This window comes from Pygoscelis adeliae, unplaced genomic scaffold, assembly GCF_000699105.1.
Source record: "Pygoscelis adeliae isolate BGI_AS28 unplaced genomic scaffold, ASM69910v1 Scaffold65, whole genome shotgun sequence".
In the NCBI taxonomy this organism is placed as follows: domain Eukaryota; kingdom Metazoa; phylum Chordata; class Aves; order Sphenisciformes; family Spheniscidae; genus Pygoscelis; species Pygoscelis adeliae.
Genome location: NW_008824864.1, coordinates 296,854 through 305,321, shown reverse-complemented (window position 1 = coordinate 305,321; position 8,468 = coordinate 296,854).

Sequence of the window (8,468 nt, the reverse complement as noted above, 5' to 3'; positions counted from 1 at the left end):
AGTGCTGCACTGAAATGGCAAGGCATTAGAAAAGGGGAAAACTCTCAAAGCTATATAGGTCTTCAAAGAAGAAGCCAGCACTGAGTGCTGTTTGGAGCAAATGTAGTTGTGAATATCAGTACTTGAGATTATGCTGAGCAGCTCTGCAGGTGATGAAGACACAGGTCACTTGTGCTAGGAGCTGGCTTGTCCCTTCTGGTCCCTGGCAGAAAATGGCATCATTCATTACCTTTGACACTTGGAAATCTGTGCAGAAATGAATATGGCTCTAAGCTCCTCCTGTCCTGGACAAGCTGGCCTTCTATCAGGAGGAAGGCTGTTCTGGGATCCTGACAAAAGGGGGGCCTGTTTCTGTTGTCTCACCCTATTATGTCTCTGGGGGAGCACCGATGGACAATGTCTGCTGCTCTCAGGGTGCTTTCAAGGACCAAAAGGTGCAGTGAGGGGTGCTCTGCTTGGTGTTCTCTAGTTCCTTATTTTTAACCCTCTGGTCCTTGCCCTCAGTTTGTTTTTGTCCTTTTCTGCAATCAATTGTTTTCTCTCCATGTTCTCTTTTTTCCTTGCTCCCACGCCATTTTTGAGGCAGGAGGCAGCATTTATTTTTGTTATGGATGGAAAAAACACCCCTATGGATGGAAATAAACAGTAGAGATAGTGGCCAGGAAATGAAGAAGGACTGGACCCTCACACTTTTTGCAATTCAGTAGGTGGGATATGCCGAGTGCTACAGTAGCAGGAGCATGCACTCCTGCTGCTAGAGACCTCATTTCCTGGTACCTACCATCCTCCCCCCACAAGCAGAAGCAGGAGTGCTACCGTCACCACCACAACCTCACTACAACCACAGGAATTGCCGCGCTAGTGCCACAAGCCATGCCTCCATCACCATCTGCACCTTCACGGTGATCTCCCCGCCACCCCACACAGTGGAAGTCAGGGACCACAACTAGATGCTATCACCTTGGCCCACATGTCACCTACAGAGTGGGGAGCTGCTGCGCCTTTCCGTCATGACCCACGGCACATCCCACAAACACTGACACTGAAAGAAGGAAGGACAAAGTGGAGTCCCCTCCAAGCACGTGCTCCACACTGCCTTGCCCTTCTTGTGCCCTCCTCGATCCCTTCCCCCTCTCTCTACTCTTTCTTTTTAGTTAAGAAAACAGGAAACAAAAAAAGGTATTGCTTTGTACTTACAATGAAGAGATACAATTTTGTACTAGGCAGTTGATTGGCAAACATTTCTTGTTCCTCTCATAGACCTTACAGGGTAGTACTTGTCTCAGCAGCTTTCCTTCTGCAGACCCTAAAGATACATGCAATGCAGTTGGCTACACTGGCTGCAGAGGAGATAGAGAAAGGGCTGGTGTTAACTCTACGCTCGCTGGAGAACAGGCCTTCAGACTGCACTGCACTGATATTTCCATGCACCTTAGGAGTGCCACATTTAAAGAAATCATCCATATTCCGGTACAGTTTGCTTTCCACCTCATTCTCTCTCACTCTATGTTGGTAGGTGAGAAAGAGATAGAAGAACAATTTGTTGTCATTTAGTTGCAGTTCCTACTTGCCCTCTAACAGTTCTGTTCAATATATTTGTCAACGATCTGGATGCAGGAGTTGAATGCACCGTTAGCTAGCTTGCTGATGACACCAAACTGGGAGGTGCTGTTGACTCTTTTGAGGGACAAGAGGCCTTGCAGAGGGATCTGGATAGACTGGAGCATTGGGCAATGATTAATAGGGTGAAATTTAACAAGAGCAGAATGCCAGATTCTGCACCTGGGATGGAGTAATGCTGGGCACAAGTATAAATTGGGAGAGGAGTGGCCGGAGAGCAGCCCCACAGAAAGGGACCTGGGGGTGCTGGTTGACAGCAGGCTCAATACGAGTCAGCAGCGTGCCCTGGCAGCCAAGAGGGCAAACCGCATCCTGGGGTGCATCAAACACAGCGTAACCAGCCGGTCAAAAGAGGTGAGTGTCCCTCTGTATTCAGCGTTGGTGCAGCCTCACCTTGAGTACTGTGTGCAGTTCTGGGGACCACAGTTTAAGAATGATGTGAATGTCTTTGAATGCATCCAGAGGAGGGCAACAAAGCTGGTGAAAGGGCTGGAAGGCGTGTCCTGTGAGGAGCAGCCAAGGACTCTGGGCTTGTCTAGTTTGGAGAGAAGGAGGCTGAGGGGCGACCTCACTGCTCTCTACAGCTTCCTGAGGAGGGGAAGTGGAGAGGGAGGTGCTGATCTCTTCTCCCTGGGATCCAGTGTCAGGACCTGTGGGAATGGCTCAAAGCTGCATCAGGGGAGGTTCAGACTTGACATTAGGAAACATTTCTTTACCAAGAGGGTGGTCAAACACTGGAACAGGCGTCCTAGAGAGGTGGTCAATGCCACGTGCCTGCCAGTGTTTAAGAGGGATTTGGACAATGCCCTTAATAACATGCTTTAGCTTTTGGTCAGCCCTGAAGTGGTCAGGCAGTTGGGCTAGATGATCATTGTAGGTCCCTTCCAACCGAACTATTCTATCCTAACATAGCCTCTTGGATTGCTTTAGAATACTCAAAAAAATTAAGGACACAAGAAATGAAAGCAGATCAAAAAATCATTTGTCTTTGTTGGCCTTATTCTTGCATTAAAATCAGGGAAGTGTTTGTTTAACATCTTAAACCAAGAACTTTAAGTATCATTAAAATTCATTTTTATATTGAGAGGAAAAAGTATTCAAATGACTTGCAGACTGTCCTTCAATAACAAATGTTCTTTGAGCAACAGCTTCCTTTTCATTCAGACATCTGTTTATTGAAATTTATCTCATGACAAGGAGGATGACACACAAGACCGTGTCTTCTCCTTTCTTTCTCCTGCCTATAGATTCCCTATGTAGTCATGACGACTGCAGCCCTCTGCACATTGATTCTCACTTGTAAAATGTGGATAACAATCATTTCTATCTCTGGCCTTACGCAGACCTTTTCTGTTTAGACTGCAAGCTCTTCCTGGCAGAGATAATAATCTTCCTGTTGCTCTAAGTATTTACCATACAGAATCTTGCCTAGGACATTGGTGTGAAAGAAACAGATACTCTAGTTTTATAGCTATGTCTGGTTTCCAAACCACTGGCAACATTTTTTCCCCATCTCATCAGCCACCCTTATTGAAAACAAGTATTTTAAACGGAAATAGATCAAATAGTACTCATATATGCAATGCACACCAATTATTTTTCCCCATCTCACTCTGATTTTGAATATTTATGTAATAAGGATTACTTTCAGTTCCATAATACGCCTAATCCACCACCAAACCAAATTTGCTTATCTTGCTAAAATATTTAATATTAATTTAATATTCTCTCAGGTGGAAGAAGAGAGTACTGATACAGCAAAATTTTCAGGCTACCCTGGATTATTTAGGTGATCAAGGACTTCAGCAGATAGTGAAGAAATGCAGATGCCCACACGTGTGAATTGACCTTACAATGGCAAGTGACATTTTATGTCAAAAAAATGAAGTTAACGCACTATTTATTGCACATGAAAGAAAATTCATATGGTTCTAAATGATAAATGTGTCAATGCAAGAAAAGGACTTTGCTGCCAGACGGACTTTTCAGTGATGATGTACTGCCGACGTAGAGCTGCTGTCAAAACAGCAAGCAGGCTTATAGGACACATAAAGAATATGGTGAAGGATAGCACTGACAATATTACAATGCTCATATAAATCAGTGGCATATTGGTTTCCTTTTTCGCACATACTCGTCATACCATGAGATGGTCTGATCTCTCTGCAGACCCATTAGCCCACGCAGGTCTCTTACTGCACTTCTCATGCAACATCCTTCCCTTGCTTTGGTCCACCAGGGAGGACAGCACTTCTTGCTACAGTACCTTCCAGCACTACAGCAGGCAACGCTGGGAAGAAAGGCTGTTGAACTGATACCGATTAGGAAAAGAAACCTTTTTGAGCAGACCAAATGTTATTCATGCCTTTGATGGAAAGTGCTCGGCTCCACCGGTTGCAGCTGTGAGACAACTGCACAGGATGCTGAACAGGAAACTCAGTCGAGTAGCTCTGTCAAGCCCTTGTCAGGATGACTCACCACTTCAACAGTCACAGGTGATCGCTGCGTGCTTCTTTCATCTCCTCTTTGGTTGAGAATGGACCTATCAGTAGAAGCAATGGAAGGCTCTGGCTGGTGAGGTAGCTGCATGGTCTCGTTTCAGTTCTGGCCTCTAAGAGCTTCCTGGTGCAGATGCACAGCCTGCAGACATTTTGGGGAGAAACTTCTGATGCCTGCTACTCGTACGGGGGACAGGACGACACCAAACTCAACTGGCAAAATCTACGATTGGACTTTTCTGGAAACTTTTTTGGTTTGTGGCTGCAAAGGCTTCAAACGGTGAGTGACTTTTCAAGGTGTTAGATGTGATGTTTGCTCTATGGTGAATCACATATTATCTATAAATAAATTCTGCACTTTCCTGGAAGATAACATTTACAGGAAGTACAGCTGCTAATTGTTATTGATTATCGTATTGAACCAGACCATCAGGTTCTGTAGATAAAGCCAAATAAGCTTCTTTATGTCATCTGAGCTTTCTACCCTAATCTCCCTGTCATGCTTATTTTTATATTTTTATCTGTTTTATTCAGCTTACTAGTGTTAATTGTTTTCATGTCATTATAATGCTGTGGTACTTTCTCTTCCATACTCCAACCCTCCCTACTTATTTCTATCCTCCCCCAGGTCATTTTCAGTGTTAAGACTGTCAGTTCGTGAAGATGGGGGCTATATCTTCTACTACATAATAACAATGCACAAGTGCTATAAACAGGTAAATAACAATCCGAGTGAATACTAGCCTCACCAAAAACGAAAACGCAGCTGATAATGTAGCTGGATTCCTTGCTCTTGTGCCTCCTATTCTGAAACATTCCAAAATAATGTTTTGCAAGACTTCTGCAGTGGAATGACTGAGCTTTTTTGGTGTAAAAGACCTAGTTGTCTGACACACGCAGCATTCTCAACCCGGCATTTCATAAAATGCTTAGGGCTCCTCAAATGCTAACTTCTGCCGTAAATACAATCTGCTAATACCTCTGTTAAATACTTTCTAAAGGAGACTAACTTTTTTAATGTTCAAAACTGTTAGGCATGCATGATGTCCCATAAGCCGCTCAATGTTATTTCTGCTGCATTCATCCTTCATCTTTTTCTTTCATTTTATTGTATAAAAAACATGGATATTTCCCGTATTATTTTTACTTATCTGACTAGTTTCATGTTAATCAACAGAAATGTTCACAACTTAAAGATAAGCAAATGCATTTGTCTTTCCAGTCTAATGATTTCACTTTGGGAATTGCAGGAACCTCTCAATATCTTCCTGAAAATATATCACCTCAAAAAGTAATAGGCACTAGAATAGTAAAAAATTTATAACTATTAAGAAATAAATGTATTTTTGTTCAGCTGAACACAGGACTAATGAAAAATAAACTTCAGGAATAGTAAGCAAAAAGCAAATCTTTCAGTATCTTCCTCCTCCTTATTTACTGCCAGGATTCCTGTGGTACAGAGACGTACTGAGATCAGGAGGCTTCGGGGAAGTACAATCGAAACATTACAAAAAAGCTGTGCTTTTTGCTGCATGAGAGGTACCTATCTATGCATCAGTGGAGGCTTATTAGCTTTAAAACATACAAAAAGGAACGCAATGCACTGTAACATTAATTCAGCTCCTTTTCTAATAAATGGATTGGCCCAGTTCAGTGGGACCTTAAGAAACCAGCACTTGTCTGATACATGTAGACTTTACTAGAGTTCCCAAAGCACCCCAAAATATCAGAAGTTAATGTCTTGTTTGGGGTACAAATGCCTCAAGGTCTGTCTGAAGGTTTTGAACTCGCTGATGGTTCTTTCATTGACTGGGGAGAGAGCGAGAGATGGGCTGACAAGTCAACCAGGAGCAGGGTAAATTAGTCCACCCCAGTCTGTGCAATCATAGCGAGATTGCTCCTGGCGTGGGAGCTGTTCAGTGGCAGTCGAACTCGGGCGTCTCTGCAGGACGCTGCTGTGACCACAGCGCAGACGTTTCCTCCCTATATCCTCTACCTCTAAATTTCTGATGTGCAGTGATTTCTCCTTGCATAACTTGAATGCCACTCTTCAGAAAAGTTAGAGGTAGCATGTTAGTCGGTGAAAAAAGGTAGTCAAAGATTATTTGTGGTAGCAGTGAGCAGAATCCAACTGTAACTTTTTGAGTCAATCCCTTGAGACTCCTAGTATCGCAGGGGCCATTTTTTCTTCCAAAGAAAACAATTTCTTTTGGAAAATGCTTTTTACTTAGAATGTTTCCATTTTCTCCCTACATCGTGGCAATATTTTAAAGTCATTTTCTAATGATTCAGTTTGGAGGGTATTTTTGTTTTTTGCCTTTTTCCTTTAAGAAATTCCTATCTTCCAATCTTCATTTTATAAAATGTGGGAACATTTCATGAAAGCAAATACGCAGATAAAAAAATTAAAAAAAATAAATATATGGCCCTTGCAGTGCCTTATGGAAGACATTTTTTTCCTGCAAAAATAAATATTTCCCTGTCCCCAGCACCCCAACAGCCTCCAGTGATGTCCATGGGAGTTACCTGTGCAGAGGAATTTGCAGACTTACCCATATGCCTCAAGCTGGTAAGGCACAAGAAAGGGGAGCCAGCAGCTGAGCATGGGTTGGACAGCTGTCCCTCTGTATCACCCAGTCTATACACTGCGTTCTGCTCTGGTACAAGCGTGAACAAGATCCTCCAAGATCAGCCTGCACACTCTGTGCAAATGCTCAACTAGCCTATTGGTAGTTCGGCAGCAGCCCTCCCTCACTGAAGCATTAAGCTCAGGTGGTGGGAACCTACCAAATCACACGTCCTCAACAGCAGCAGCAGCCTGCTCACTCTTCAGCCTGGAGGTGTCTTAGCCAAACTGATCTGGGAAAGTAAAGGTCAAGTGTTTTGCTTATAAGCATCTGGGGTTATAACTATAGTAGTTTTGGAGCATCAGATGATTCACAACTGAAGATGTCACGGGTTCTCAGGTTTTTTCGTCAGCCTGCAACTGTCAAAAGTATCTTCTGTATTAATGGGTGAGTAAGTGTGGAAAGAGTACCCATGAATGCTCTGCGGTTATAAGCCACAGTGTAAGTTATTTTTTACCTCAGTAATGGGCAGGTCTGAATGGGAAGAGAGCGAGCCACTTACTCAGAGTGAATAAATGCTGAATAAGCTGTTCTTAGAATAATAGCTGTGCATACGTTCATATTCCACTGTCGCCTTGTATGCAAAATCTGCTCTATATGAAACAGGTATTGAACCTCCCTGCTGTCCTAATTCCACACCGCACTCTCATTCTCTGCTCCTCTGGGTTCAGGTCTCCCAAAACCTCTTAAAGCGTCTACAGCTTGTGCTGTCTGGACCCATTACCTCTTCCTTCTCCCTTTCTCCCTCTCCTGGGAACCTTCAGTTCCCTAATCTCCCTGAAGCCACTGTGCTTTAACCCTTGTTTGCACATATCTTTTGGATTCTTCTTCACCCTTTCGCCTTTCTGTTTCTTCTCAAGTGTCATCCCGGGCATGCTGGCCTGTCCAGCTCTCCCAGTCCATTGCTTAAATGAGCATCTGCTGCAGACAAAGGCTAAAATCAACTGCAAGTCAAATTTATATTTATGGAAGTATAAAGTTTATATGGCTCTTTATTACCTGTAAATATAAACACCTGGAGATAACTTTCAGCAACTGACTACTGCTCAAAACCCTTGACAATCAAAGTAACTGGAGACTGCAATGAAAGCATAAAGTGTAACCCTCCATTCTCCTGGTTTTCTGTTCAAGGTTTTCTCCTCAGGTACAGATGCCTGTTTTGGATAAACCGTCACTGAATTCCTTGTCAGCCTCGCACAGAGCCCACACATTGACTTGAAGAGAGCCGTGTTCCTCTGGCTATTTGAACATGCAACGCAGCCAAGATCTGTTGTAAGTAAACCAGTTATTGTGCGTAACACACCAGATGAAATGCCTGTGCTGCGTGCCAACCCTCCTGATCAGTACGGCACTGTCTTACAAGCAATGCTACGACTTCCGATACGCCTTCGTCCCCACAGCTGGCAAGTCAGAATCATCAGGCTTTATGCTCTCCTGGGTGAGGCAAATCACTTTTTTTCCACTGGTTTTCCAAAGAGATCAAGTTTTAAGTAGTCAACATTTAAATACAAAGGCAGCAAGAGCCTCCTGCCTTTATGTCAGGTCCCTCCCAAGTCCCGAAATCTGCTGATGTCAGAGAATGACAGCGAGATCTGGTGGGAGCCAAGTTCTTCTTAAACCATCTCCCATTTCCTTTTTCTATCGCAAAGCGGCACGGTTGGCACCGAGCCCACGCACCGTGCCGGTGCACCCGGGGGGTCCGGCCCCTCCCCGCGCCCCCCCG